General features: G+C 34.5%; 1 long non-coding RNA gene across 1 annotated transcript; it reads left to right on the forward strand.

The window, feature by feature from the left end:
* Window positions 1-1,262: 1,262 nt before the first annotated feature.
* LOC131572843 (uncharacterized) lies at window positions 1,263-7,132 on the forward strand. Its single transcript, XR_009276061.1, has 3 exons — window positions 1,263-1,401; window positions 2,278-2,332; window positions 6,509-7,132. It is a non-coding gene; the product is annotated as an uncharacterized LOC131572843 (long non-coding RNA).
* The last annotated feature ends 1,680 nt before the right edge of the window (window positions 7,133-8,812 follow it).

Consider the following 8,812-nt stretch of genomic DNA (forward strand, 5'->3'; position numbering starts at 1 on the left):
ATTTAATTAGTTTATTAATGTTAAATAAGTGGTGGAATGAGAGGATGGATGAAGAGGGGAAGATGTAAACAAGTTTAAGGAGAGAAGATGAACTATCCTGGAAAAAAAAATAATATTAGCTCTAAATGTAATATGTAGTATCAAGAAAAAAAAAATCTGGGAAAATATCTGTAAGGAAAGTGAGTTCTACAAGTCACTCACTGCAGGAAATGAACTTTTCAGTTTAAATTAATTACAGCATAAATAGATCAAGAACATGTTTTTCTTTTCTGTTCCTTTTTTTTTTTTAACATAAAAAATGTAGCTTCTTTGTCAAATTTGGATTAATGTCTATTTTTTTTTTTTTTTTGGTCTAATAATGTTAACAATAATTTGAAGCAACCAGTTAACCATATGCCTTTACCTCAAAAATACCCCCATCCAAGAGTTAGCATGTAAAGAGACCTTGATAAGTGTCAAAAAAGCTCCAAATTATTATTTATGCTATCTAAGTATTGTGGGATACAAGTTCCAGTTGCAAGGGCTAAATTGAGAGCTAGTATCCTACTGTATAACAGAGAAAGAATCTCTCAATAGCTGGTGATTGACAAGGAGAGTTATCCAGCATATCTCAAGTAAGAGACAACCTGAAATTTGAGACCTTTGATATACCCGAGACATGAACATATTGGTGAAATTTATGAAGGGATTTTTATACACCAGATACTATATGCACAGCTTTTTCCAGATAAATTCCTCACCTGTGTACTATTATTGAGCTATTTGCTCCTTTGGCAAATTAATTTCAAATGACTGGAAATACCCACAGACACAAGCTGTACTTTCTTTAAAGTTCAGATTAATAATGCCAGGCTATGAAGATTAAAATAAGCATTAGCTGCTGAAACCTATTGCAAAAATGAAGAATGTGGAAATTACAGCATGTACTCAGATGTGATGATCATTTTACAAACCAGTCGATTTTGGGAGAAGAAAATTTAGTCCAAAATCAGGATACTTCATATAGATCACATATCCACTCAGATTAAAATATGCAGCGGTTCACCAAACAATGTAGAATAGAATTATAAAACTGCTTAACTATATTTTGTCTATTTAACTACAAAGATCTTCATATAATATATGTACACAAATGCACAAGTAAGCCTAGATGAAAATGTGATACATGTGTATAAATGTATATTTGCTTTCTGTTGCTGGTACTTTCTCTATGCTTATATTTGTTTATTTTTTATTTTTTATTTTCTGTTTCATACAGAAAACCTGCACACTGATAGTTCCTGGATGGTCTAGGCCTTTTGTGAGGTTCTTAGGTGTCAACTGGAAATCCATACTGCTGAATTTGATATTTGATGCTATGTATTAGAAGTGCTTTCTGAAGCTGTAAACAAAATGCAGTGGGTAAGAACAGAGCTTCAGTACCTGCTTTATTTTTAAAAAGTGCAACTTGATAGAACTACGTGATGGAATAACTATTATTCCATGGCACTTGATAGAATAACTGTATTTAAAGACAGATGTATTGGTTACACAATAAGTTTTGCAATCATCAGTAAATAACTGCTTATAATACTTACAGATGAAAACTTAACTGAAAAGTTAGTGTTATGTTTTCAACCTAAACAAGACTGAAAATATCAGCCTGAATTATTCTAAAATGTCAATTCTGTGACTAATAGAATAAGCTATGAAGACAACTGTTACTTATTAATATGTTGTAACACATTTAGAATAAATGTTCCAGAGATAAAATCCTGATAAATCTGTAAATCCATTCCTAGTCAGAACAGGCAATCTGTTAACAAAAATTCAAAACATGAAGAAATGTTCAGAATTCTTACTTGGTATAGGATAAAAAAGTTAGACATATAGACATAGATGATATAGATATAGATACAGATATAGATTAAAGGTATAGGTATGGATAGATAAATCACATGGAAACAATGAAATATTTCTGGTTATAAGGGAATAATTAGGTAGCATCTTTGTATAAACAATATTAAGATAGAAAACATCGAATAAATTTCACCTTATCCTCAGTTCAGGACTGGGTTGAGGGGATCATAAGATAATAATTTTAGTATGAGATAAATTCTAGAAAAATATTAGTGCTGTTCTAGTGATTAGAAACAAAAAGTGGCATGACCAATAAGCTTGTTAGCATGACAAAAATTTTGAGCAAGTAGTAGAAAAAGTCTGAGATGGTGTTCATATTTATATTTGTACTAGAGGCTAGAAAGATAATGAATCTGACAATTCATGTGTTTTTTATAGGAAAATACAGTTGCTCTGTTTCCAGTATCAAGATTTTTCTGAGGAATTTTTCAAGGTATTGTATGTTAAAAACATCACACACTGTTCGACAAAATGCATTTGTTCTATTTTGTACATGCTAAATAGGTTAAATAGATTGTTAAATGCTGGCTAAGCCCTAACTTAACTTCACATATTTCAACAAAATTTAAGGCTGATTAAGCCATAAAAAGTTCTGAGTTAGTCTTAGTGGTTCCTTCCTCTCTCTTCCATCTACAGGGAAACCTGGGTGATATGGTTTACATCCACATTAATGAGCAATGCAGTCCAATGTGAGCGCATTTGTATAGTGAAAGCATCAGGGCTGAGGACTTGCTACCCACACTGTACATGCTTTGGGGGAAAGGATCACTTTTTTAAGTGTTTTATTTCCTCCATGGTTAAACAAGTCTGAATAGAAAACACGGAACAAATCAGAGATGGAAGTGGTGGTTCTCCAAACTTAGAAGGCTCAAATTAAAGGCTAAAATCTTTGTGATGTAAAAATTGCACCTTGGTACTCCAAAGTATGGGTTAAAACATTTGTATCTGGGTAGAATGTAACTGTCATCTTCCTATACAGCAAACTATGTCGGTTGTCAAAAATGCTGGTTGATCTGGATCTCCATGAAGAATTGGTCCCTATTTTTATTATTTACTGCACAAAATCATAATTTGAAAATCTAATAGAAATTTCAATTGAGATTTATAACAAGATGCTGCAGGTGGAAAAGGGTGGAAAATAAGTAAGTGCAGTAAATCAAGATAAGTTAATTTTGCATATGAGATCATTATCACAGCCCACTATTTGTATGGCAATGCTGGATTGCAAATGTCTCTTTCAGACAATAAACTCTGCATCTCTTATAGTATCAATAATAAAAAGCATGCCACTGTAACACAGATTTTCAAACACTTGTCATCTCTGAAAAGAAATGAATTAGTATGATTGCATGCTGACTTACTTCACTGGAGGAAGACGGAAGAGTCAAAAATAATCTTTTGAAGAACAGTATCATTTTTTGAAAGACAGCTTAATATTCAGGGGTCTTGACACTCAACTAACTGAAAAAATTATTATAAAAGATGAAGCTTGAAAATCCTCTAATCCTTAATGAGCATTAATCTTTTAACTACTTTAAAAAAGAGTGTTTTATACCCATGGGGAAATCCTGAATAAGAAATTTTGTCCTGAGCATGTGCTGTTCAACATTAAAGTATCACTGGAATTAGTTTCAATTAAGAAAATTAATCTGAAATTGATTAGTGAGCATTCTGACACTGCTGAAATTTGATTTTAATATACTAAACAGTTCATATACTTCTTTATATGCAAACATTGAAGATATGTTTCTATTCTTATCTATATGGATGATTATTTTCATCAGAGTTGGGAAATTGTTTTCTCCTCATTTTTATGTTGGCATGAAAAGAAGAATCATGTTTTTTCTCCATTTGTAAAATTACTGCACTTATTTCTTTTTCTTTTCTTTCTCCACTGGGAAGGAAAAAGATCTATATATACCTAATTTCTATGCACATCGGAGAAATTATTGTAAAACATGTAATTGAGAATCCTCCATGTTCCATCAAAATTACACAAAATCTTCTTCACCTGCATGGCCAGTAGTAAAGCAAGGACAATAAATAGCAGATGTCTAACTGCTTTAGGATCAATAAGTTATGCAAATGAACAATGCCACAGTTTAAACTCTGTAAAGTTCTTCTTGTAGAACAAGTGGCATTGAAGATAACATCAGAGGAGCTTTTGTGACTTTTTAAAAAATATTAGGAGTCCTCATGGATGCCTGAATAAAAGAAGTAAAGCAAAAGTAAAAAAGTAGGATCTAAAAAATATATTAATATAAATTTGAATAAAAATATAAAAAAGTATATATAAAAAGTGTATGTACTTGTGTAGATTTGTGTGTGCTGGTGTTTATAACGTGTCGTTGATGTCACAACTACAGTTGGTATCATAAGTCATTTCTATGCTTATAGTAAATGATCAAGCCTGGCTCTTAACCCTGGACCCCTTAAAGTCTCATGGTCTAAGAAACTTTATCAAGCTGACATGTCTGTGCTGGGTTTGAATGACAAGGGGCTAGAGGGGCAGCATCTGTGAGAAGCTGCCAGGAGATTCCCCCTTGTCCAACAGACCCACCTCCCGCTGGTTCCAAGAGGGACCTTCCTCCAGCCAAGTCTGAGTCCATCACTGATAATGCCAGCATCTCTGTGATAGTAAAGTTAAGAAGGAAAAAAATTATTGTGCAGGAGCAAATTGAACTGATGAACTGACCACAAACCCCATTTCTGTCCCCCTGAGCCACTGAGAAGGAGGAGATTGAGAATCAGGAATAAAGTTAAGCCTGGGAAGTATGGAGGGGTGGAGGAAAGGTGCTTTTATATTTGAATTCACTTCTCTATATTCTGTTCTGATTTGATTGGCAATAGATTCAATTATTTTTCCCCAGGCTGACTCAGTTTTGCTCATGAGGGTAATTGCTGAGGCATCTTTCCACGTCCTTTCTTTGACCCATGAGCCTTTAGCCATATTTTTTCTCTCTTGTCCTGCTGAGGAGGGGCTTAATGGAGCTTTAGTGGGCACCTGGCATCAAGTCAGGATCAACCCACCACAATATCTTTTTGTCTTTATTTCTGTGCTCCTGATTTAGTAATTGTAAACCCCATGGCAGACTGAAAGCAGATGGTTTTGAGATAATTAGCAGCTTTTGGGTGTATTGGGAGTGCAGAGAGAAGAGGGTAAAGATTAACATATATTCTAAGAGTCTCATACATTTGGACTCAATGTCCTATTTCTGGCAGTTTATGTTTATGAATTATTCTAGAAAAACAAGACACACTCCTGTAGTTTAGTCACACAGAAGGAAAATTAGAAAAGAGATATATAAAGGAATAGGTCCAGACATACAGATAGTTGTCCAGATTCTTCCAAAATGTTGTGAAGTTGTTTTCTAGAAGATTCTAGCCTTGATTTTCTGAAGTAAATATTTTGCTTGTGTCAAGGGCAAAAATGGAGTAAATATTCTGACCTTCTCTGTTCTGTTCCTGGACCTCAGTTTCTAAGAAACTAAGGAGAAAAAAAAAATAAAATCTGAGTTATTATTTGTGCCATTAAATTCACTTGAGCCATGTATTTGCCTAGCAATTTAAACCTTTTTGCATGCTCCTAATGTAGGACTACTAATGATAAGTAATAGAGCACCCCAGTAAACCTTCTAATGTGATAACTGGTAAACGTGACCTCCAAATATTTCAGTCAACATCTTGGGAACCACAATGTTTGTATTTAGTTTGTATTCTAATTTTACTGATTAATTTGATTCCCCTCAGCTGTTAAAACCAGATAATTTGATCTGAAAATGATGTGACACTTCCATTAAGATCTGAGCGTTACTCACATACTGTACAGTACAACATAAAAAATAGACCTGTCTTGCACAGGTTTGCAATACACAATGACAGTGGAGAAATGAGATAGGAAACAAACTTGCTGCATTGCAATAAGCATGTAATGAACATAAAAGAGCAATATTATAGAAGTGTTAATAACTGTTTATTAAATATGAATGTTTATGATTTCCATCAGACAAATCTATTTCATTTATCACAGTGTACTTTGGTGACAATGAAGGCACAAAGATGAAGACAATTTATTCGACTTCATTATCTAAACTACTGTGCTTTAATACCTCTGCTGCTCTAGCTTTCCTAACGTATCCTCTCAAGGATACCATTATGCGCCTGCTATTTTTCTGGGGACTTTTTTTGTGTCTTTCTTTCTTTTTTTATTGTTGTGTTTGCATAGTAATAAACCACTGTCAATACCCAAACAATTTCTTAATTTACCTTGCACATATTCATCTCAACACTTATATATCTTTGCAAGGACAAAGCAGGTCTGCTCTTTGCAGATATTCACTGCTACTTTTATTATTATATTTACTTATGAAACAAAAGCCACAAAATACATTTGGATTCAGAGAATGAAACATGAAGGCACCTATAAAGTTATAAAATAGCCATGTAGAAAAGGTATAATATTTCTGTGGGTATAAGAAGGGTAATGCATCATGGAAAAAAATATGAATAGGAGGAGGTAAGAAAACCCAAGAAAAAATGCAACCTAAGAAAATAAATTTTCTGTTAATTCTAGGTATTTCAGATTCTTTTATAATCATTTCTTTTCCAGGTACAATGTCATCTTACTGTTCCCTGATAAATGATGAATTATCATTTACAGCAGCTATTTTCATTGCCTTAGAATGACTCTGCTCCATGCTTGTCAGGATGCTCCTGAAATACTGTGTCCATTTCTGGTTGCCACTATTCAAGAAGAAACTGGATAGACTGGAGATGGTCCAAAGAAGGGTCATTAGGAAAGGATGAGAGTCAGTTCTTTTCTTCCTGGAAAAGAGAACGCTCAAGGGGCACCTCATCAGAGTATTCCTGTGCTTAAAGGCTGGCTGTACAGAGGACTGAGGCTCTCTCTTCAGAAGGAGCAACTAGAGAAGATAGGGGAGAAACACTGTACTGTACTGGGAGAGGTCTCATTTCAATGTAAGAAAGAATTTTTTTACAATGAATAGAATAATTTGCTGTAACAACCTCTCCAGGGATGTGGTGCGGTGCTCATTGTTGGATGTTTTCAAGGTGCAGTTGGACAAGGTGCTATATAATCTCATCTGACTCCCTTTTCCCGTGAAAAGTTGAAACTTATAAAAAGTTGAAACCTTTTGAGGTCCCTTCAAACTTTGGTTACTCTATGATTCTGTAAAATGAGCAACTTACTTCACTGTTTTTCACCTTTCTTTGTAGTGACATTCATAAAATAAATTCTCACTCTTTGTTTTAGTTGCTGTTATTAATTTTTTTTCACAGGCAATCATTCCCTACAGGAAGGCACAAAGTTAGGTGCATTTTTAACTTGACAAATTATCATAGGAGCACTCAGTCATAAAGTTTTTGCTTTTTACATCTTATAATCATTGGACTTCATGATGAAAATATTTTCCACAAAAAAATGGTTTGCTGATGTTTCCCCAAAATACCTCTGTGTTGTCTCATGTTTTATAGACATCATAGTACTGTTCCCTCATGTTTCTTTTGCCTCTAGGCAGTAGCGATTGCAGGCATCAGCCTGCAATATAGTCTCTTATTTATTTTTTTCTTTCCCTTATTTTTTTTTTTTTTATAATTTCTTTTAAAAATTTCTTTGGGTACAGGGAAACTCAACACTGGAAATCTTGACAGGTATCCATTAGATAGGATCAAGTTAGAAAACATGAGTACTTCAAACATACATCAAAAGGCAACAGCTTATCTTTATGATACTTGTGCTCATCTGAAAAATTAAACTGTAACTGCAGGTAGCATATGTTCATTCTGGCCAAAAATGACAGTGTTCTAGAGAGAGGAAATGTCTTCTTATAAAACCCAATTTATGGCTGATAAGCAATTAGAATATTGTCATGTTTTGGCTCTCATGACCTCGCACCCTGGACAGCCAGGAGTGGTGTGGTAAGCAAAAGGACAGGCACAATTGGGTGACACAAAAAGTAAAACTACATTAATGACAAAATAACAAACAGCAAAAGGTGAACGCACAGTACAGACTAAACCACAAGAGGTGGAAAAAAGGGTGGCTACAACAGTATATACATATAAGAAAGATCTGAGGATCCAAAGGCAGGGTTCCAACCACAAACCAGGATTAGGAATATGAAAAAAATAATGGGGCAAACAACAACCAGTCAGGGGAGAGAACTAAGAACATTCTGGAAGCACAGCCTTATATGAACAGGCTTGCTAATGTCCTAACTACAGGCTTGATTCCCAGAGTCTTAAGTTTATGCCTAAGGCTGGTTCATTATCAGCCCCAACCAGCTCTATCCCCACAGAGTATTTTATCAAACATACTTGTGGTCAGAGCCTGTCATACTGATGCTCTTCTGAAAGAGAGACTGGTTAAATTGCAAGTCACAAGTATGTTTAACAAGTGAGAATTTTATATTAGAATTAGAAGTACAAAAGTGCTTGTAGGCAGAGGTTTGTATATGACACTAGCAAGAGAATGAAGATCTCCAAACAAACCTCCGAGGAATGCACAGGATATTTTTTGTGTTTAGAATAACTGTTGGGACTACAGATAATACTCCTAATATCAGAAAGCTTTGAATAGGAAGGGGGAGAAAGGGATGCTTGAAGAAGGTTTAAGGGGAATGAAGTGCAGATGTCGGCACTCAGACAGATGAATGACAAGTGATGAAGAGTGAGGTTGAGGCTTGCTTCCAGAAAGAGTCCTATTAAGGTACTATAAATCAGAGGAAAAAGAGTGAGTTCAAAAATACTGACATAGGAGATAACTTGGAGAATAAATACTGTAGAGCTGACAATGAAAGGGAGAGGAAATGCTCAAAGAATAAAAGGTCAAAACAACCCCAAAAACCCCAAAACATAAAAATGAAACAATGGGGTAGATACTGCAGCTAGAGAA

This window comes from Poecile atricapillus, chromosome 1, assembly GCF_030490865.1.
Source record: "Poecile atricapillus isolate bPoeAtr1 chromosome 1, bPoeAtr1.hap1, whole genome shotgun sequence".
Lineage (NCBI taxonomy): Eukaryota > Metazoa > Chordata > Aves > Passeriformes > Paridae > Poecile > Poecile atricapillus.